Raw genomic sequence first — 23,391 nt, forward strand, 5'->3', positions numbered from 1 at the left:
TTCTTTAATGGGTGATCAGTATATGCTTCCTGAATGTATTTGACATCAATTCCTGCTCTAGTCCTCATGATTGGGATTGGTATCTTTATAAAAAGAAACCCCAGAAAGCTAGCTCATGCCTTCTGCAATGTGAGGTTACAGCAAAAAAGATAGCCATCTAGGAAGTGGGCTCTCACCAGACACCATATCTGCTGACCCTTTGATCTTGGACTTCCCAGCTTCCAGAACTATGAGAAATAAATATTTGCTGTTCATAAGCCACCCAGTTTCTGGTATTTTGTTATAGTAGCCCACATGGACTAAGAAAGTGAAAATGTTCTTAGGACTTTAAATTAGGCTATTTTAATTAACTCTTGTATTAAAGAGTTAATATGCATTAAGTATGGTTGCTCAATACACATTGAATGCCAACCTGATCAAATATACGGCTGATCCCTTTGCTTAGATTTCTTCTGAGCAGCTTTGCCTTATTAACATCTACTCATCCTTCCATCTTAATTAAGACCTGGAGTCTCAACCAAGGTCAGGAGTCTCAACCAAGGTCAGGAGTCTCCCTGATCATCCTGGGCTAGGTTTTCCTCCAAGGTGTTCCTGTAGTTTCCTGTGTCTCTGCTTCTATAGCCAAGTGAAGAGATCAACAACCCACCCAACTGGTACCGAGATAACTTCAAAGTGAAAACATCTGAGCTATAGAAGGTTTGCAAATAATTCTTATCTGAACTTCCCTTATTTGACAAGAACAGATCTTTATGAGAGTCAACTGCCGCATTCTCTCCCTCCAGGAGGTTTCCAGGCAAGAAGCCACTGGTCTTGGGCACCAGAACATCCTCCACGCCCCCATAAAAAAAAAAAAATGTGTGTAAACTAGCCTCAGCAGAACCTTCCATCCTTTGAAGCCTTTAATTCCTTCTCCCCAACCCCAGCCTTTATTAAGCTGTTCTGGGAGCTACTATCTATATAGGGTACTCATGCATGCATAATAATCTCTTCTCCTGTTAATTTTTCTATTGTCAGTTAATGTTCAGGCCCCTGACCAGTCTGACCTAAGTTGGCAGAGTAGTTTTTCTTCCCAACACATGGCTCTGTTTATTGCGAATTGGTCTTCATGTGACTCCAAGCTTGCTGAAAGCAGAGACTGTGTCTCTCTTATACTCATGGAATCCCCCAGAAGTTTCCCTAAGCCCATGCTTTGGCTTGACTATTCTTTCACTTTGTTCATACGTGAACAACAAAATAATTGGATACAGAATCCATGTACTAGTCTTTTCTTCTCCCCAAAGCTAACTGGATACTTCTCAACTGAACTAGTTGCTTGATCCTTACTGGATATACCAATTATCCTCCTTATCCACATCCCCATCTACCGTCCAGATACATTTCATGTTTCTCTACTCTTCTCTGACCACTAGAAGACTGACGGCTGTGTTTTGCCTCTGTTGACACTTCTGCTGGCTGGCTCCTGGTTGAGTTCAGCCAGTGCGAGGTAATAGTAGGAGACCAGAGGGCAAGAGGGCAAAGAAAGATCACAGTTACCTTTTTTTCCCATTCCCCCTGCTCAGTGCAGCATCTCTGGTAGCTGCGTCCTTTTGCAATTTTACAACGCACACGCAAGTCCCTTTCTCCAGGATTTCAGCTCATTAAACTCTGCTAACTCCACTTTCTCCCCTCACTCCTTCAGTCCAAAAGGCATGGACATTTCCCCACTGTTGATAATTTTTCAGTGCCTCATCTTTTTTTTTATACCTATAACTCTCTCTGTAAGTAGTGCCTTTATTAAATTCTCTTCAATGAACCATCAGAAGTGGTTCTTATTTCCTGCAGGGATCATAACTGATACAGTTGATGGGTGGTTGTTGGTTTTAGTTTGTGTGTGGCTGGGAAAGGGAGTGATGTTGAAAATGTCTAGGATTTTTACATATTCTTAATAACTGAAAATAGTTAAGGGTTGTCGATTATTTTTTGTTATGGTGTTTGCCGAAGAGTACTTTTCATACTTTTGATGCTTAGATGTTTAGACTGAGTTTCTTTGAGTAAGCCAATTTGCTTCCATTAACTCTTGATCTTTGTTTCTGGTTCACATATTCAATTCTCTCCTCTGGGAATTCTATATTCCTTGGTTGGATCTCCATGATCTTTTCACATATTCTTTATTATTTCCCTCATCACTTTAATCTTATATCCATTTTTTCCATTCTGGGAGAGTTTTGAAAAATTTTTTCTACTTCACTAATTGGTTTTCTGCAATATTTCCCTTTTATTGGCTGCTACCATCTCTTTTAAATTTGGCAGTCATGTTTGTCAAATTTGAGCAATTCTTCGTTGCTTGAGATTTTCATAATTGTTTATTTGAATTATATAAACTTAATTTTCACTTGCATCTTAATAAGAAGACACACTAGATATTTTTCAAACTAGTTTACCAAAGATGGCAGTTCTCTGAACTAGATTACCCTCTACTTTTCTTTTTTAAAAATATATTTGTAGGCAATATATTTCTCTGTTCACTCATCTTTCAGAGGGTACTCTACATGCTTCCCAGTTTTTGCTTACAATTAAGTAAAACTTGTGTTAGATTCTATCAGAGATTGGTGTGAATTTTTGTCCAAATCCTTCTTTCAGAGGAGCTTCAGGGTCTGGATTGTAAAAGTAAAGAAAAAAAGCTTCAGAAGATATCAGCAGAATCCAGTAGGGAGAAAGTCAGAAATGACCTGGATCCTGAGTTGCTGCCAGAAACTATGTTTTATTAGTCTTTATTTCTAGCACAATAACTGATTTTAAAAAAGTTTTGATGGATGGATAAATGAATGAGCTCAAAGTTCAAGAGTTTTTAAAGCTGTTATTGAAATTTCCATATTAAAAAAAAACTTTTAAATATTCATTATTTTAACACACTGTCAACTTGACAAAATTGTAGGTTTAAAGAAAAGATTAATTTAATGTTGTTAAGTCCCAAAGTGTAATTTTTATTAAAATATCGTTGTTTTCTAAGTCCCGAATCAATATTCTTTCTCTACTTGGAGAGAACAAATATGGAGACGAGTCATCCGACTTGCAAATAGGCCTTGGGAGGCACGATGGTGTCAAGAAAAGAGCAAACTGATTTGTGAGAGTATACCAAAGTCCAATTTCCACCATTCTAGCCATATGATTTGGGTATGTCATTTGAGCAGAATCTGTTTTATCTGAAAAATCAATAAAGTACCTGAAATCATAATAACCACAACCAAGATTTGTGTAGCACTTTGTGGTTAAAATGTACTTTTGTTTCCTTTTTTGAAGTAAATAAGGCAGCTTTTTCAAAGAGTAAAGAATACAAAAGACTTAAAATGGGAGAAAAAACCCAAATGATTTCTGGCTGCAATAATTTCTGGCTGAACAAAAAGAAGTGAGTGTAAATAAGAAGCTGAACTTGAGAAAGTACTAAAGTCCTTGACTTTCGTAATAATTGAACACCAGCACAGTCTACCTAAGAAGATCAAGCAGGCTCTCTCTTCCAAAAGGGCATCAAAAAAAGAAAATACATGGAGTTTTCTATGAGGAAAATGTCTGTTGAACTGCCTTTTACTCTTCAAGGCCAAGGACAAATCACATTCCTGTGAGGTCTTTCCTAATCTTCTCCCATTATTCCAATTCTCACTTCAGGAACAATTAGTTATCTTTTCTTCTGTGTTTCCATAGCACTCTATATCCAATTCAAGGACTTCCGTCGCATATAAGTTTGTTTCTATCTCCTCTGACACACTATAAAATCTTCAAGACTAGGGACCCCATCTTATTTATTGTTGCATCTACCTCAGTTCCTAAAATGATGGTAATTTCAAGATTGTAACTGAGTAAAAGGTTTAAAGAATACATAATTTTCAGTGCACACCTCCCAAAGAGTAGATAAATAAATGAAGAAATACAGGAGTAGTGCCTGTTATTTTCTGTTTCTTTTAGGATCAATCAATATTCTTATATGGGACTTTTTAAAGAAACATTATTTATTTAAATTAGTTTCAAGTATACAGTACATTATATGGGCCTTTTTGATTGGTAAGTGATATTCTTTGTGATATGTAACCTACCGTAAAGATAGAGAACCAGACTTTCAAAAATGTCCCTTTGAGAAAGCATGCAGGCTTTCTCAAATGTTTCTCAAAACATTGTCAAGTCATCAGTCTGCTGATACTTACAGTCTCCTTCCAAACATAAAACTGCAAAAAGTACTAGTTATAGCATAGGCTGAAGGAAAATTGCCTGACACATTCTAGAGTATATCAGTCTTAAACTCAGGTGACAAAACTGATGGACCAAATTCCCAAAACACTGCAATAGCATCTTATCAATGTCATCAAGCAGAGGTGACACCCATTTTTCCACATGGCTTTAAAAGAGAAACAAGAGTAACAGTTTTGATTTGCAAGAGAAATACCGACAGGAAAAAAATAAAATAAAATAAAACCAGTGACAAGGGTGATATGCCATAAGAAGGATTTCGTGATTTCTAGATTATCCTCATTTAGAATAAACATACATAACTTTGTAAAATATTCCTGTGTAATAGTGATCCAGCACACTGGTTCTTCATGACTATTAGAGTAGATTAGTAGATTAGGGTTAAACAAAATTGTATGAAAAGGTTTCTGACCTTTGAAATTTAAGTATAGTTTTATGGTGAAATAAGAGTAATATCTCTGTATAATCTCTCTATAATCTCAAAAAAAGAAGTGATTCTTTATAGAATTATTAATTCACTAATTCAATAAATGTTATTGAGAACCTGTTAAGCGCTGTTCTAGATGCCGAAATTAAAATGATGAACAAAACATACAGAACCCTGCACTCATAGAACTTGAATTCTGGTAGATGAAGCTGATATTTTAGCAATGATTGTAGATTTTCTAATTTTTTTTTTTTAATTTCAGGATCTTGTGGAAATAGTCAACATTTTGAAGAAAAGATTTTCATATTATACAAAATAAAAGTCAATAAACAGGATAATTTGTTTTAGGAGAATGAGAGACTGAAAAATATTTAAAATACAACTGAATAATATTTTAATTATGTAATTTAACACAATAGTTAAGTTCATTCTGAAAATATGGGAGTCTGGGCTATGGTTAGCATATTGTATATTAAACCATATATCTCTTTCCTTGCACTCTCCTTCCATACCTGAAACTACAAAGAGTACCAGTTAGGTCCAAGAGTACAGCATAGGTCGAATGAAAATACACACACATGACATTATATATATATACCCAGAATGCAGCACAGAGAAACAAGAAGCTTAAAAATAAAAAAAGGAAGGTAAGATATCTGGAAAATAGAATAAGAAGGTCCAACTTGTATCTAATTAGGAACCCAGAGAGAGAGAGAGAGAACAAGCAATACTTGATGTGATAATGTTGGAGAAACTTCCAGATCTGATGAAAGACATAAACTCATAAAAATAGAAGCTATGATTTAACAGAATAACTAACTAACTAACTAAATCCATACCTAGAAGCATTGTAGTAGTGAAAGTATAAAACATGGTGGTGGTTAATTTTATGTGTCAACTTGACTGGGCAAAAAGATGCTCAGATAACTGGTAAAAAATTATTTCTAAGTGTGTTTGTGAAGATATTTCCTAAAGAGATTATTATTTGAATTTGTGAACTGAATAGAGTAGATGGCTCTCCCCAATGTGTTGGGGCAGCATCCAATCTGTTGAAGTCCGAAACAGATCAAAAAGGTGGAGGAAGGGCAAATCACTCTCCTTGAGCTGAGGCATCTGTTTTCTTTTGCCCTCAGACATTTGGTGCTCTTGGTTCTTAGGCCTTCAAATTTGAACCATCACTATACTCCATCCCTGGTTCTCAGGCCTTTTGACTAACACTAAATTACACCACTAACTTTTCTGGTTCTCCAGCTAGCAGATGGCAAGTCATGGGACTTTTGAGCCTGTATAATTACCTGAGAGTATATTTATGTATCCTATTGGTTCTGTTTCTCTGGAAAACCTGACTAATAGAAATGTCAAAGAAAAATAGACAGTCTTAAAAGTAACCTAAAAGAAGAGCTAAATCAGATAAATCACTTAAAAGAGAGTGACAACTAGACAAAGCAAACTTCACAACAGCAATAATGGAAGCCAGTGACAGTGTAATTTACCTTCAAATTGAATTGTGTACTCAACTAAATTATCTTTCAAGAAAGCTATCTTTCAAAAATAAAAGTGAAATAAATATATTTCCAGACAAACAAAAACTGAGAAAGTTATCACTAGCAGCCTTTCAGTAAAAGAACTTTAAAAATTCTAAACAATACCTAACACTTGTTATAGTATTCACTATATGCCAGGTTTCTTATATTTCTTAACTAATTGATCATTAAAATAATCCTATGTGGTAGGCACTATCACTATCCACATTTTATGGAGAGGTTAAGGGCCAAGTTCTCCCAGCTAGTAAATAAAAGCTCCAGGGTTTGAGCTCAGTTTACGTCTAAATGAAGATATGTTTCAGGGCAAAGGAAAATACTACCAGAAAGGTCTGAGATACAAGAATAAATAATAGACAAGAATAATACAAGAATAAATAAAAGAAATTGGGAAATATATTGGTCAATACAAATTAATATTGTCTGTATAAAATGATAATACTAATAATAATGCTGTCTAATCTTTGAGTTTGAAAATCATATAAAAATTGATTTAACATTGCATATAAATTCAGAGGAAGTAGAGTTAAAGTGTTATAAGGTCTTATTTGTTAAAGTGATAGTAAGACATTAATTATTTTAGACTTTGTTGATTTAAGAATAGATGTTAAAGGGGTATGCATAATATCGGAAAAAAATCTGCTGTTATCACTGTGAAGTTTGTCACCTGCACACAGTTGACATCAAGGTGGCAACTAAGAGCTGATATCTGATGCTATGCATGTACCTTGGTACAGAGTTGTGTCAATAGGTAAAAAAGTTAAGCCTTATTAAAGGTCTCCTTAATCACCAATCAAGGGAGCAAAACACACAATATAAGCCCCTTTTCTAATATGCCTGTTCACAGAGAGTACATTATACTAAATGTCACAAGGCATTTTGTAGGCAGTCATTCCATTAAACGAGGGGGGGTGGACAATAAAAAAAAGAAGGAGAAGGATCATAGAAAGAGGCAAATATATAACACAAAGTAAGGTGTTAGGAACAAGTCTAAACGTACCAGGTATTGCAATTATTGCAAATGGGTAACAACTTACCAGTTAAAAGACAAATATTTTCAGACCAGACATTTAAAATAAAAGTTACATGCTACTTATAAGAAACACAAGGTCATATAAGGATAAAAAAAGATATCCCAGCAAAATGCTACCAAAAGAAAACTGAGGTAATTATACCATATCTGGGGGTGGGGGGGAGTGTTAAACAATAAGCATTACTTAAAATAAGGTCACTATGTAATGTTAATAGAATCAGTTTTTTTCACTTAGTTTCTTTTTTTAAAGATTTTTTTATTAGTTTCAAGTATACAGTACATTTATATAGGTTAGACATTTATATAGTTTATGAAACCATCCCACTGATTACTTTACCTTCCCTCTAGCTCTCTACCTAGCCATTACATTGTTGTTGACTGCATTCTCCATGCCATACTCTCCATCCCCATGACCATCTATCAACTACTAATTTGTACTTCTTTAACCCTTCGCCACTTTTTCCTAGCACCACCCCCTTCCCTCTGGCCATCACCAGATTGTCCTCTATATTTGTGAGTCTGTTTTCGATTAGGATCAATTTAATTCACTAAAAAAGTATAGCAATTTTAAATTTAAATGCACTTAATAAAATAACTGTGAATTTTATAAGTCAAAAATTGGGAGTAAGCAGGGATTGACATCAGCAAGATGGCAGACTAGAAAGCCTTGGACTCTCTCATGGACATACCAATTCAATAGTGATATATGGATCAATTCCTTTTATGAGAAATCCAGAAACTAATTGAGAGACTTTTATACCCCCACGTGAGTGTATAACCAGTCACATTGAAACAGGTAAGAAAATTGGAGACAATCTCTCACCATAATCCCTACCCCCAACACAGTATCATATGATTGAGAGGAAAGCCCTAGCTCCCAGAGGAGGGAAAGAATTGGACCAAATATTTCTATTCCAAATTTCCTAGGTGCTGCTGAGAGGCTGGCTTACTCTAGACACCTAGGAGCCACTAATAACAGAGATGGTGGTTTGGACTAGTATGGAGGTTTGAGAAGCCCACAGAAGATCTGACTGGATTTACTGGTAAAGGTCTTCTCTTATAAGAGGCCAGTCCATGAGGCATAGGAAAGTTGGTGGGCTTTTTTCTAATGTATACACAGATACCAGCACAAAAAGTTAAGAAAAAGGAAGAAACAAGGAAATATGATCTAAACAAAGGAACAAGATTAAACTCCAGAAACAGAACCTATGAAATAAAGATATAAGAATTACCTGGCATAGAATTCAAAATAACCATCATAAAAATGCTCAACAAGTTCAGGAAGACAATGCATGAACAAAGTAAGAATTTAAATAATTAGAGAAAAAATTTTAAAAGAAACAAACAAATGCTAGAGTTGAAGAATATAACTGAACTGAAAAATTCAATAAAGGGATTCAACATCAGACAAAAACAAGCAGAAGAAAGAATTAATGAACTTAAAGACAGGTTATTTGAAATTATACAGTCAGAGGGTGGGAAAGGAAAGAAAAGAAAGAAAAAACATGAAGAAAGCCTAAGGGATGATGAGAAAATATCAAGCAGACCAATTCATGTGTTATGGGTATATCAGAAGAAAAATTGAGAGGAAAAAAAGCAGAGAGCTTATTCAAAGAAATAATGGCTTAATACTTTCTAAATCTGGGAAAAGAAATGGACAATCAGATCCAAGAAGTCTAAAGAAAAAGATGAATGAAAAAAGATGAATTCAAAGGATCCCACACCAAGATACATTATAATCGAATTGTCAAAAGTCGAAGACAAAGAGAGAATTTTGAAGGCAGCAAGAAAAAAGGAATTGTCACATACAAAGTTCCATAAGACTGTCATATTTTTTCAGTAGAAACTTTGAAAGCCAGGAGACAGTGAGATGATATATTCAAAGTGCTGAAAGAAAAAATTGACAACTTATAACACTATACTTGGAAAAACTGTCCAGAAATGAAAAGATAAAGACTTCCCCCAGACAAATAAAAGCTAAGAGAGTTCATTATCACTAGACCTGTCCTACAAGAAATGTTAAAGGGATTTCTTCAGGTTGAAATGAAAGGATGGTAAACAGCAACAAATTGCATAAAAAGTTATAAAACTCACTGGTAAAAGTAAATATAGAGACAAGTATAGAATACTGCATTAATATATTTATTACTGTATAAATTAAAGCAGTACACCCCCTTTATTTCTAGCATAAAAGGTATTAAAGATACTTATTTTAAAATTATATACTTATATATAATTTAATATAGAGAGATACTTTTACATGTCTTATATTAAAGATAAAAGTATTAAAAATAACTATAACTAATAGGTATGTTAATGGCTATCCAATATAAATATTTGTAAATTGTGACATCAATAACAAAATGTGGGGGGGAGAAGTAAAAGGGTAGAGTTTCGTATGTAACTGAAGTTATTATCATTTAAAAATAGACTGTTATAACGATAAGATATTTTATGTAAGCCCCATGATAACCACAAAGAACATATGTATAGAAGCTACACAAAAAGAAAACAAGAGAGGAATCAAAGCATATCAATATAAAAAAAAATCAATGGAATACAAAAGAAAACAGCAAGAGGAAAAGAGGACAAAAGAACTATAAGACAAACAGAAAATGACAAAAGGGCAATGGTAAATCCTTTCCTGTCAATAATTACTTCAAATGTAAATGGATTAAAATCCCCAGTCAAAAGACATGGAGTGGCTGAAAGGATTTAAAAAAAATAAAATCCAAGTATATCCTGCCTAAAAGAGACTCACTTTAGATTTAACGACATATATAGAATGAAAGTGAAGGGAAGGAAAAAGATATTCCATGCAAATGGTAACCAAAAGAAAAATTGTATAGACATAAAAATAAAATAAGGCTACAATTGCTAATAAGAAAAACTCCCTATGATCTATTATTAAATAAAAATGTAGTGAAGAGTTATATATAATAAAATGAAGATTGTATAAGAAATAAGATTATACATATATATGTATAAAATGTCTTTAGACAGGAGACAATAAATAATTATTGTTCCTAGAGATTGGTATTGTGTATAGAGCAAGGAAGAAAACTTTGTTTTTTCATTTTCACCCCAAACTTTTTCTGTCAGTATTTCTTTGGCAATTAAAAAATCCCAAAATAATTTTACCCAATAATAAAGATTATCTTTACATCAAAAAAATGAAGAAAGAGAAATAGGAGGAAGAAGAAAGAAAGAAAAAAAAACAAAGAGAAAAAGAACAAACAAAAATATAACAGGCTGTTGTGTTCGTAGCATAAGCATGTTGTATAATAATAACAATAATAATTTGACCATTTACAAATTTGTGGATAACAAGTAACTGCACCAAAGCACATGTCAATGATTTGACACATTGATGTCCTTTGTAGAATTTCTAAAAATTCCTGGCCTCTGAATACCTCTCAAATCAAACCTCTAGTAGGAATGATCAAGGGAAAAAGAAATAGAGCATAAATAAACAATGAAGTAATGAGCAGACTTAATACAAATATACTACAGATTAAAAAGATAAAGAACATATGGAAACTTTATGATATTAACAAGTTCTTATAAGAATATAACTTAACCAACTCAAGAAATGAGAAAGCCAGAAATGTCTGTAACCATTAAAGAAATTGAATCAGTAGTTTAAAATCTTCCTACACAGGGAACACCAAGCCCAGATGGTTTTGCAGGCAGTTTAAGAAACTCTCAAAAAACAAGACTATTTCAATCTTATGTAAAGCCTTTCAGAGACTAGAAAAAGAGGAAATTCTTCTCAACTGGTCCTATAAAGGTAGTAAATCTTGATTACTAAAGCAAGAGAAAGATGGTATATGGAAGGAAAGCTATAGGACAATCTTAGTTGTAAACATAGTTGCAAAATTTTAAGAAAATATTAGCAAATAAACTCAACAGTATATGAAAAAATACATGATGACCAAGTTGAGTCAAAAATGCAAGGGTAGTTTAACAAGAAAATATTTAAATGAAAATTATCAAATTATGGGATTAAAGAAAAAACATAATCCTCTCATTTGATAGAGAAAAAGCATTTGATAAATTTTAACACAATAAAGGGTATCTACCGAAAATATAGTAAATATCATTATTAATGGTGACAAGTCAGAAACAGTCTCTGTAAAATCAGGAACAAGCAAGCATGCCCATTTTCAACATTTCTATTCAACACTGAATTGGAAATCCTAGATAGTATAGTAACAGGAAAAAGAAATAAAAGCAGAATGACTGGAAATGAAAAAAACAAATCCATCCTTACGTGCTGGTATGACTGTCTACACAGAAAATCCAAAAGAAGCTACAGACAAATTACTAGACTAAATAAGAAGGCTTAGCAAAGTGACTGGATATGCAATCAATGTGTAAAATTAATTGCATTGCTATAAGTACATAGAAAAATGTTTTTTTGTTTGTTTGTTTTTAAAGAGACATTTATGGTGGCAATATAATGTATAAAACATCCAGGAAGTAATCTACTAAAAACGTATAAGGCTTAATGGTGACCTTTACTAAATACTGAAATACATTAAAGAAGACTTGAATAGAACTATGAGCATGTTGATAGAGAGAAAGATTCAATGTAATAAAGATGTTAATTATCCCTCATCTATGGATTCTATATAATTCCTTCAATATGTCAACAAGGTATATTTCAGAGAAAATTGACTAACTGATTCTAAAATTATATTGAAAAATGAAGAATAAAGAATAGCCAATAAATTCCTGTAGAAGAAGGATAAAATTAAAATTTTCATTTATTGAAAGACTGTAAAGAAAGGAAAAAGCCAAGCCACAAAATGGGAGAAGATACTTGTAACACGTGTAACCAATAACATATTATTATCTTGAATAAATTCCTGTTTCTCATTACAAATCGATAAGGAAAAAAACAAACAAACTATATTCTATATAAACAATAAAAATGAGCAAAAGACATGGACAGGAATTTCACAGAAGTAGGAATAGAAATGTAAATAAACACAAAAGCTGTTCAACCTCAATGGTAATCAAGAAAAGTCACATTAATATCAAAATGAAATACAACATTATATCTACTAAATTAAGAAAAAGGAGTCTGACAAAACCAAGTTTCGATGGTGATGTGAAGCAAGCAGAAGTATTCTACGCTAAACATAGGAGAGTAAAGTGTACAGGCATTTTTGGAAAATAATTTTGCATTTCAAATGTGAGTTGAATGTGCCCATACACTATAACCCAACATTTATATTCTTATGTATATTTATCTATGAGGAACTGTTGTTTCTTATCTGGAGACATGCACAAGAATGTTTATAGCAACAAGCATCCTTCAAAAGAAAATAGTTATATTAACTGTGGTATATTCACACAAAGATATAACATTCAGAACTAAAAATAAACATTAGCTATTAAAAAAAAAAAGCTAGATAAAACTTGTCTACATAATATTGGGTAAAACAGGCAATCTATAGTACAATATCTTTTTATAAACATTGGAAAAAGCATTTTAGATGGTAAATATGTGATAAAGTTTATTTAAAAAGAAAGAAAGCAGGCACAATAATATAAATTTAAGATCAGTTACTCTAATGGGAAGATGGCATATGGAAAAAGAAAGGAGTATGAATATATATTTTAAAAAATATTAGAAATTTACTGGCTCTTAAATTGGGTAGTTATGTTCATGAGAATTTATTTTCTTAATGTTTCATAGTTTACTTACATCACATATATTCTTTTTCTGTTACCAAGAGTGGGAAGCTGCATGAGGCCCAAACAAGAACTGATTCTCTGACAGTGGTCCAGGAGAGAGGTGCCCTGAGTAGCTGACAGAGCTACTCCATTCCATCAGTAGGTTCTTATGATGAAGATGGGTGTTGTTGGCTACCTTAGCTTCATGATACCTTCTGGTAAAATCACCAACCTTCCTTCCAATGTTCTCATGCCCCCTAACAACCTTCTGATAGTAATTTAACTTCCTTTGCACTGAGAGAGTGCAAAAGACTCATAAGTATGCAGGTCAGAAGACTCACAAGTATGCAGTTCTCACCATTTATTGTCATTTCAGTGTATACATATCAGTCTCTTATGAGTCTGGTTACCATAAGACAGCATCTCTTAGGGGATCTAGGCCAATTAAGGACTCAATGACATGATGGTGTTTCTCATCATGCAGAGCCAAGGTTCAGTCTACAATCCATAGAATCTCCATCAAGGTGCTGCCACCCTGAATATCCAGTCTCCTTCCACATTCATGGTTTTTTAACTTTCTCAGATGGAATCTTGACATTCACGCATAATATGAACTTGTTCATAACAACAATAAAAAGTTTTTCTTATGTGAGATAACAGAAAAAATATTTTCTTATGTTCCTGTGTAAGATATGTAATATCTTAACTTTGGGGAATAGATAGATATATGTTTTAATTCATTTACTTTTATTGTGCACCTACCGAGAAAGCTCTTACTCTAGTCTTTGAGGTTACGAGTTTCCTGCTCTCATATGAGAACTTGTGTTCTAGTGGAGTATAACAAATAAAAAGGAATTTTCTCTACATTAAAAAATGTGCTCAAAGATATAAGAAGAAAAAGATGGTTTAATATTTTTTAGAAGTATGATAAGATTAAGATGGACTTTAAGCAACCACAAAAGAAAATGTAACAAAGTAGCATAGTAAATTAGTAGCATTAATATATATAATTATATAAATATCCAGGGTATATTTTTAGGTGATGTATTTTCTTTGAAGCGAAATCAGATTGTATAATATTACCCATACTTGTAAAATACGCATATATAATTATGTATGTGGATAGAGCAACCAGTTTAGACAAATACACACAAAATATTAAAGATCATTTCTGGGTAATGGTATTATAAGTTACTTTTAATTTAATATTCATACTTGTCTATACTCTAAATTTTTACAATAAGCATTTATTACTTTACAATGAGAAAAAATATCTTTGGCCTATTTCCAATTGAAAACAATAGAAACAACAATAACAATGTTCTCTGCTTATTTATGAAGATTTTACTTCTGACCTACTTCTAGCAGGGGTGAGACTTTTCACTGATCCACACAGGCTCTTAACCCTGGGTGACCAGTGATACACATTCACTAGATATATAGTAGGCCTCAGGTCAGTCAGTGAGTATCTTCATGTTTTTAGACCTCTTCTCTGTGTTTCATGGTCACTAGGTTGACTGATCTGCTTTCTCCTAGGAACAGGGAGCTCTTCCTTCCACAAATTTCCTGTCCCTTTGGAGAGCACTTGGCAGAATTGTCCTGGCTGGGCTGGTTTTCTAGAGCAGCTCTAAGATTGCAGTAACACTCTACCATGGGGTCTGGGGCCTGGAGGATGAAGAGAGAAGTCTGAGAACCAAATCCACATGAGCCATCATGCCCCATCTGAATTAGGGAACGTGAACATCCCCTAGAACAGTGGGTTTATTCCCTGTCAGACACAAGTGCCTTTTTTAATAACAAATATTGCATAGTACAGTAGTTCCCCCTTTATCTAAGGGGGATATAGTCCAAGACCCACAGCTGGATCTCAGACCCACAGCCTGAAATCTCACATAGTACTAAACACTACATAGACTTTTTTTCCTGTACATACAAACCTATGATAAAGTTTAATTTATAAATTAGTCAAGGAAGAGATTAAGAATAATAACGAATAAAAAATTTAGAACAATTATAACAATATAGAGGCACACCTGGGAGATACTGTAGATTCCATTCCAGACCACTGTCATAAAGTGAGAATCACAAGGAACTGAGTTGAAATCTTTTTGTGGTGGAAGGTCTTACCTTCAAATCTGTAAAAAATGCAACACCTGTGAAGTACAATAAAGCAAAACACAATAAAATGAGGTATGCCTGTACAATAATAAAAGTTATGTAATTGTGGTCTCTCTCTTTCTCTCTCTTAAAATATCTTTTGGTACTATACTCACCCTTCTTGTGATGATGTGAGATGATGCCAGAATGATGAGGTGAAGTGAAGCGAATGACATAGGTGTTATGACCCAGAGTTAGGCTACTTTAAGGGTTTCTTGAGCACAAGGACTGGGATACCATAAAAATTGATCCGATAACTAAGATGGATACTAAGTCACTAATAGGCCAGGGCAGGGAGCCTTTACAGAGTGGATACACTGGATGATTCACGTCCTGGGCGGTGCGGAGCCGGCCTCTCCAGATTTCGTCACGCTACTCAGAATAGCATGCAATTTAAACTAATGAATTGTTTATTTCTGGAATTTTTCATTTAATATTTTCGGACAGCAGTTGACTGCAGGTAATTGAAATCGTAGAAAGTGAAACCAAGGATAAGGGGTGACTACTGTATAACCGTAACTAAAGTGAAATTAAATTCATACATAATATAATTTACTACACAAATTTTTTTCACACATTCTTAAAAAAAAAAAAATTAACATCATGCCCTAAAAAAAATATAAAAGGAACCAAAGGAAAGTATTTATATAATATCCATATATAACATTACGTATACGCTTGGGCATAGTGGTGGCGTAGTCAGATTATACATAGAATCACTGTGAATGCACTAGTTATAAATAGAGACCAATAAATACATGTTGGTTTAGGACTTAAATGCCACAGTGATGCAATTTTCCAGAGTATTTAACTCTCAATTTACATGGTGGTTGTATTCCTGGAAAATCCAAGGTTTATTAAAAATATAAAAAAGAAAAAAAAAACTTTGGATGGATTTACATGTAAAATGTAGTTAGGCTCTTGGCTCAGAATAATAAAGATTCTTCACCAATATAAATGCCCACCAAAACATTTGTAAGTTGTATGAGACACAGGACAATTTTCAATTGTGTGAGACTGCCCAATGCATTGCAGCATATCTAAGGTCCCAGCCCCTTATTCCGCCCTGTCAATCATGGTGGCAATAGACCACCCTTTCTATAATTTGCCTAAGCTCCCAGGGTAAATAATGATCGGCCATCTTTGAGCTAGTCCAATGCTGTCTTAGAGATGGGGCCAGACGGTTTTCACTTCACTCCAGAAATGTGTTTAATATGGGTTAATCATGTTAGTTTAAAGGGCTCAGTATGCACTTGGCATTTTCTTTCAACATTTGAGATACACAAAACTTACATTCCAAACTTCCATTTCTGGGAATTTGTCCTTTAATTCACTCAACCAATTATATATACAAACAATGTGTAAAAAGATTACAGCACAGTTAACAGCGAATGTCTCTAGGGAAAGAGTTGGAAGATGGGGAGTGAGGTGGGGTCTTTGATTTTTTACTTTCTATCACATAGTTTTTCATTATAATGAGCATATTTCACTTTTATTAAAATAGTAGTTTTTAAATGCTATTTTTACTCAAAAATGATAATAAAGGCTGAGAATGAAATGGTCAACTTGAGTATTGAACTCATGGTTTGCTTCAGTGACCTAATCAGTTGAGCACATTAGTCCCAACGTATTATTGTGATGTCAGTAAAAGATGTCTTGGCATTAAATTATCTTTGAATCATTTCTTAATCAAATAAAATTAAATATCTATACTTTGCCTCAGTGTGCTCTTTCAAGGTTATTCCTAGACCACTTTGTTTCTCTAAGGTCTTTAAGAACAGAAATGAATTAGTTAGGGGATGCCTAGCAGAAGATGCTAGGAATTCTCCGAAGTCAGACCCTGGGGGCTGCTGTGAAAGCTGAGCACTATTACTGTTTCATATTAGGCAAAGTGTCATATCATAAATTTCACATTTCATATCAAGTTTCTCATTTTAGTATTTAAGAGATTCTCAAAGATATAAATATTCTTGAGAAATCTTTCTTATTTTCTACTTTTCTCCTGCTTTTTTTTCCCTTCAGTTTATTTTTCCTTTCCTACATCTTCCACCCACCCATTCAATAAGCTCCTTATTAACAAAACATCTATTAAAGGGATAAAGAATTAGTGAAGGGGAAAGAAAGCCTTCCTCTAGAAGGTGACAGAGGAGAGAATATTTCAGAGTATGGAAGGTGTGGCCCTGACATTAGGATTCTCCTCATAATAGATCATGATAGAAAACTGCAGAACTGAAATTTCTTTTTAAAATGACATTTACTGATGGTTCATTTCCCCCCATATGTTCTTTAATAACTTTGACACTACAAAATTGTCATGATTTCTTTTTCTAGACTCCTGTGCTGAGTCCATACATGAGATCATATCTGGCAAATTTTAACAGCTTCTAAATTAACTTCTTGCATGGGATTTCTCCCCTTAAGTTGTTCATTTGATGCCTACAAACTACACACTACATAGCAGTGAAGTTACCCTTATTTTACTCAATACCTACTATAGGAAGAATACGAGTTATGCACTTAACACTCAGCAGCCAGTTTTGAGGAAAACGATATTTTTAAAGGAATAATACATCATGCACTTTCCTGATTTTTATGTGTAAGAAAACTATGTTTCCTTGAGTTGAAAAAGTAACCCCTAGTGGGCGACAATTTGTAGCATGCAGTAGTGATGACCGCAAGGGGATCAAATGATTTACCAGCTTCAGGAGACATATCATCATGCCACCAACTAAAATTCCTTTCAATATACATGATCATCCATTACATACATCCAGTATTCTTGCTTAAAAGTCTTCAACTTGGTTATTAGCGCACTACATCCTCTTCTCTGAGCCTTAGATACAAAATCGATTCCTTCAAAGCTCTCAGATTCGTAATTTGTTTATTGCTTTCTCTTGAAACTGAGCAGAATAATTAAAATAGTCTTTGTAATTTGATATGACCAAGAAAACAGTGGACAATTACATCAGATAAATTATTAATGGTAATACAATATTTGATTGAAATTTTCCTGAAGCTTTTTCCAATGTGTTTCTACCTGTATCATCTTATTAGACATCCTTAAAGACTGTGTAAAAGAAGTTAGACAGATTAGTGTTATTCCCATCTCACAGAATAGGAAAGTGAGGTCCAGAAATACTAAGTGATTGCCCGGGTCATCAGTGCCATAGTTGGGGGTTAAATCTGTATCCCCAGATGTTTTGTTCCCAAATCTCATCTACATCCTGTCTAAATCAATAGTTCTTTAAACAAAAATTAGAAAACAATATGATACTTTCAATTCTTCAATACTGTTGAAACAATAAAGTCTGAGCTGCATCTGTTTCTTTAACATGTTTTAGATACGGCAGACAAGACAATGAACTGACAGACTAATCATATATACCATTGGCTTCTGCCAATTCTCATTTTAACTGGCAGCTGTATTTCAAGGAAAAGCTAGTGAACTGCAGGAAGTAGATAATGGAGACTTCTTGAGGTATCAGTACATCCAGACCACTGTGTAAAGCATCTGTTTAAAATGGAAGTGACAGCAGAGAAGTCACAGCTGAGCCCTGAGAAACCCTCAAAATGTGAGCACCTTATTTATGAATCAGCTGCCCACTCTCTGGTTTGAGAATTAAAGAGTGTCCGGCCATACTGTGGTCCTCTCCAGACATTTAATACAGATGCAGCTACAGTGTAGCAGTAGTGGTAGGAGAAATAAAAACAACTATCATTAATTGAGAGCCTAAGTTCCAGGCACCAGGCTGGGAGTTTTGTGTCTATTATTTCATTTTTTTTCTTTTTTAAGTTCCTACCCGAAGTTCAAAAAACCATGAAGAACACTAGGAAGGCCAGCTAAGTGACTATTTAAGAAGTACACATGATTTAGTGTTATTTTTCTATTTTTGCCATATTTTGACATTATAATACTGCTACTGCTTGCATTATTTTTTAAATGAAATATTTAGACATGTAATTTTGTAGTCTTTTTAATTATAGAGTTCTGATGACTATTTTGCAAGAGTTTAATCAAGAGGGAACAAAAGCTTTCTTAACCTGTTTTCTCATTCTCCTTATTTGCACCGCATGCTTGTTTATTATCTGTGAGAACATACTCCTCATATAGTTTGAAATGAAAGGATGATCCATCTCCTCATTACCAGTCTTCTGCTTGGTGATGAGAAACAAAACAAAACATATGAACAAAGGAAAAATGCCTTCCTGTCATTTCTCAGCCTTCCTTGCTGCTGCTCAGCTGGGATGTTAAAGACTGGGATTTAATGAAAGAAGGTGAGAAGGTGAAGGAAAAGCCCTAATGAGCATGTGTTTGGTTATATGGAAAGATTACTGAGAAGCAGCAGTGATTTTCTTTGTATCTAACGTAATGCAGTGTCCCCTTAGTTCAAAGAAGTCCATCATCCCTCCTTCCTCGCCTATTCTTTCCCTACCCTGGAAACCAACTTCTCCACCTAAAATAGATTTTGTGACGTTTAATATCTGATGGTGGAGCAAACAAGAATGTTATTTCCCATCACTACCTTATAGCTCTTGAGAAACGTGCAGAAGTGGTGCAAGAGGTTCTTTTGGTTGCTTGCATCACTGGTAGAGGATCTCATGAGCAAGCATTTTAGATCTCAAGCTCAGGATAACAGAGCCCGAGCCTGCTCTGTGGGCTTACTGACACTTGCCCTTTAGACTGGGAATAAAGAAGCAAATTCCAATCTAGCAATGCAGAGCCACTGAAAAACAAAATGTTTTAATGCTTTAAAGGAGAGTCGACAACAGCTGTCAAAACTCTACAGCAATGCTCTGAATTAAAATGAAATCATGTAGTCATAATATCATTTGAAAATGTCTTTAATCAACGAGCGTTCAGCCCTGTAGCGTGAGCATCACACCTAAAATACCAAATAAAACATGAGAGCCAAAATCATATAGAACTCCCAAAACTCTAAAAGGCAGTGATGTTGTTGCTTTACTAGTTTCCAAATCAGAAAGTCATTCATTACTCATAATTCCCAACGGACCACTCCTGTGAGGAGTGGGAAAGAGGCATGATCAACTACAACAAATAAAAAAAAAAGAAAGCTTAAAGCACAGCTCTTTTCTGACCAACAGCTATCTCAAGGAGGCAGGACGTACTTCTTTAATGTCTATGTCCAGTATAATTGTTAACATTTTGGCAGGACCAGAGATCTTTCTTTTCAAGTTGAAATATGCAGCCTTAGCTATGCTCTCATCCTCTACGTTTCACTGAGTGAATAACCTAAATTACACAGAAGAGCAGTAAATTGGCTCATCATAGCCCTGTTCTAATTTTAAAAGAATAAAGAACCAAAAAACCCAGACAGCCTCACATGTAGCAGTTCAGGGACTAGTGAAGCCCATTAAGGGGCCGCCACAGTCTTTTCCCGGAAGGTCACAGGTTCAAATTCAACCTAGGTTTGTGGTGACCAAGGGCCATTCAATGTCTTTTGTTAAATGTATGTGTGCCTTCAGCATAATGTTCCTAATAGGGATGTTGACAGCTTGCATTTGTTATTCTTGCTGCCTCTCTCAGGAGTATACTGGAAGGCCAATCACATGTGGAAACTAAATCATTTCCTCCTATATAAAGGTGATCCTTGCAAAATGTAAACTCTGAGGCATTAAAGAGCATATTGCTTTCACTCTGTCTACTGTCCACCCCTCTTCCAGCTCTGAAGGAAAAGCATAGGAGTTCAATGACTGGCCTTCTAAAACCCTGATAAGCCCAGAACAGACTAAATTTTAAAGACCTTCAAGCATATCCACAAGAATAGCATTTTCCCATAATAACTCCCTCGGTTTCAACAAAGCATTCACTTGTGGTGATAAAATGCCAGGTCACAAGTCAAATTTTGACTCCATTAAAGAGCATTATCCTTGAGTTCTAAATGGAAATGTAATACAATTCACTAGCTGTCAGGCTCCAGCTTTACCCCAACCCTGAACAACAGAATAACGGGCTAAATAGTTACAGCTACTGTAGTCACTACTTGATTAGATTCTCAGTGACTGACTCCATCCACAGGTTACTTTGGGCAGTCACTCAACAAATGGACTTTAAACCATTTGGTTGTATGTGTGCCTTCCTGGATACTGTCTTAGAATTTTTCTTGGACTTTATAGAAATCAGTGAAGAAATCCACCATCCATCAAAAGAGATTTGGGGTGACTTAGAGACACTTAAGGTAATTAGATCGCTCCTCCATATGACAAAGCAAAAGTTGGTGTGGCTGAGTTGAGGTAGATTTCTGTGGAGTTCCTTCCAAGGTCGTAAATGGTTCCCACCTTTAGTTTTGATGTTAACCACCACCGGATAAGTTGAAGAGTGGGAGAATGCTCTTTAAGGGGCACCCCCAGAATGTGTCAGTGTTGTGTATCTGAGGGAGACTAAACACATCAGCCACCTCAAGAGCACAGATCACCTGGCTACAGGGAAGGGTGGCATAACCCTTGTGAGATCCTGTTGCCGAAAAGTCCTCCAGGAGGCCGGCTTCCCAGTTGCCTAAAAGATGTCTTCATCACAGCCAGAAGAGCTGCCTGCATCCATTTTTTATGTTACTAGTAACCATTTGAACTTGTGCTACTTGGAAGTGGCAGGACTTTGAAGTAACTTCTCGTGGAGTTACCAGATCACTTGGGAAATTAGAGTCTGTAAGGTAACAACAAGGAGGGCAAAACTTTGTGAACAGTTTCTCCTGTCAAGGGGATGAGGTAAAGGTAAAGGTAAAGTCTAACAACCATGACCCCTAAAAGAAAAACAAAAAAAAAAGAAAGAACAAATGCTGAAGCTTCTCTAGCTACCTTATAAATCACTAGATGAAGCTGTCTAGATATAAGCCGAATATGGCTTCTTTGGATGTGAGTAGAACCTGCTGGAGGCTTCATTCATTCCACTTTTACCCACCTACCTATCAATTATTCTTCCATCTGTTGAGGGTCTATAAGACCTTTATTTATAACCTACTCCATCTACCTACCTGGTATAAATGATGATTTCAGCTGTGGACTCTATCTCCAATGGCCATTTCTCTGATGGGAAAATGGGAATTACTTTTTCTAACCTAAAGCAGTCTAGGAGGACTTTCAAAGACGGAAGTAGCGCTCTGCAAGAAGCCTTTCTATGATTTGGTCTGATGTCTCCAAAAGGCACTTACAGCCTTCCCTCCGCCGGAGCTCTGTACCCACCAACCATGGGCTTCCCCCCCATCAATTTCCACTCTTCCTTGAGTGGCTCGTTTTTCAGGATCCTCAGCACGTAGTTCAAATATGGGGACCAGATCTGTTACAATTGCTGTTGAGCTCTGGGCTTAGGAGAGAGGAGAGTGGAGATCGGTACTGAAGGGGGTGCGGTATAAGGAGTGGGGCAGAATTTGCCGGTTATCTGGCGAGGTGTCATAAAACGAACGCCAAGGTGGCCATGGAGAGGAGAGCTGGGAACCGAACGAAGTGCCTTCCGCGGGGCTCTAGGGGCCAAAGTGACGTGGCTTCATCAGGTGGAAACCATGTAGCCCTCTCTCGACCCAACTCAGGAGGGAATAAAGATGTCTAAATAACCACGACCGCTGCCGCCACAACCTTGCCTGGACCCGGGGGGAGTGAGGGGGCGCGTTTTCTGCTGAAGCAGCGTCTGGGGCTTGTTTGTAGGTTCGCAATTCACCGTGATAAATGTAAAGGCCAATTAAGGTTTGATCCGTGCACACGGGAAGCAGACGGCGGCTGATAGTGGAACCAATTAACGAGCATGTCCCCTAATTTTTGCCGCGGCCGCCGGGCGCACCGCGGATCCCCAGGCGCCTACGGCGGCTGCCCCGGAGCCCCGCGCGTCCCACCTCCCGGCGCTGGAGGGGGTCATCCTCCTCCAGAGAGAAGGTGCGAGGAGCGGGGCCCCAGGGCGGCTGGGAGGGGGCGCGCCAGGCAGGAAGGCGCAGAGCCAGCCGCCTACAGAGCCCAACTGTTTGCAGCCGGGGCCGGGCGGGTGGGGCGCGACCCAGTGGTCCGCGGCGGGCGGGGACGGTGCCTGGAGAAGGGACCCGGAGCGAAGCCAGGCGGTGCCCTGAGGGTGGAGGGCAGGTGGCTCCGCGGCCGCCGCCAGGTAGCAAACCGCTCGAGGGCTGCGCGACACGGTCCCAAGGTTTCGTCCGGGCTCGACTCAATGCTGCCCGCCGCGGGGGCGGCCCCGGGAAGGGATATGGGACTCGAGGCCGCACCCCCAGGCCCGGGCCTCCTCTGCCTCTCTCCTGTCGTTCCCCTTTCCCCTCCGACTCAGCCCCGCTGCCCCAGATGTGACCTCCGCGCAAGGTGTCAGTGATGCGTTCAGC

The sequence above is a fragment of the Pteropus medius genome, unplaced genomic scaffold (assembly GCF_902729225.1).
Source record: "Pteropus medius unplaced genomic scaffold, Ma_sr-lr_union100, whole genome shotgun sequence".
NCBI lineage: Eukaryota > Metazoa > Chordata > Mammalia > Chiroptera > Pteropodidae > Pteropus > Pteropus medius.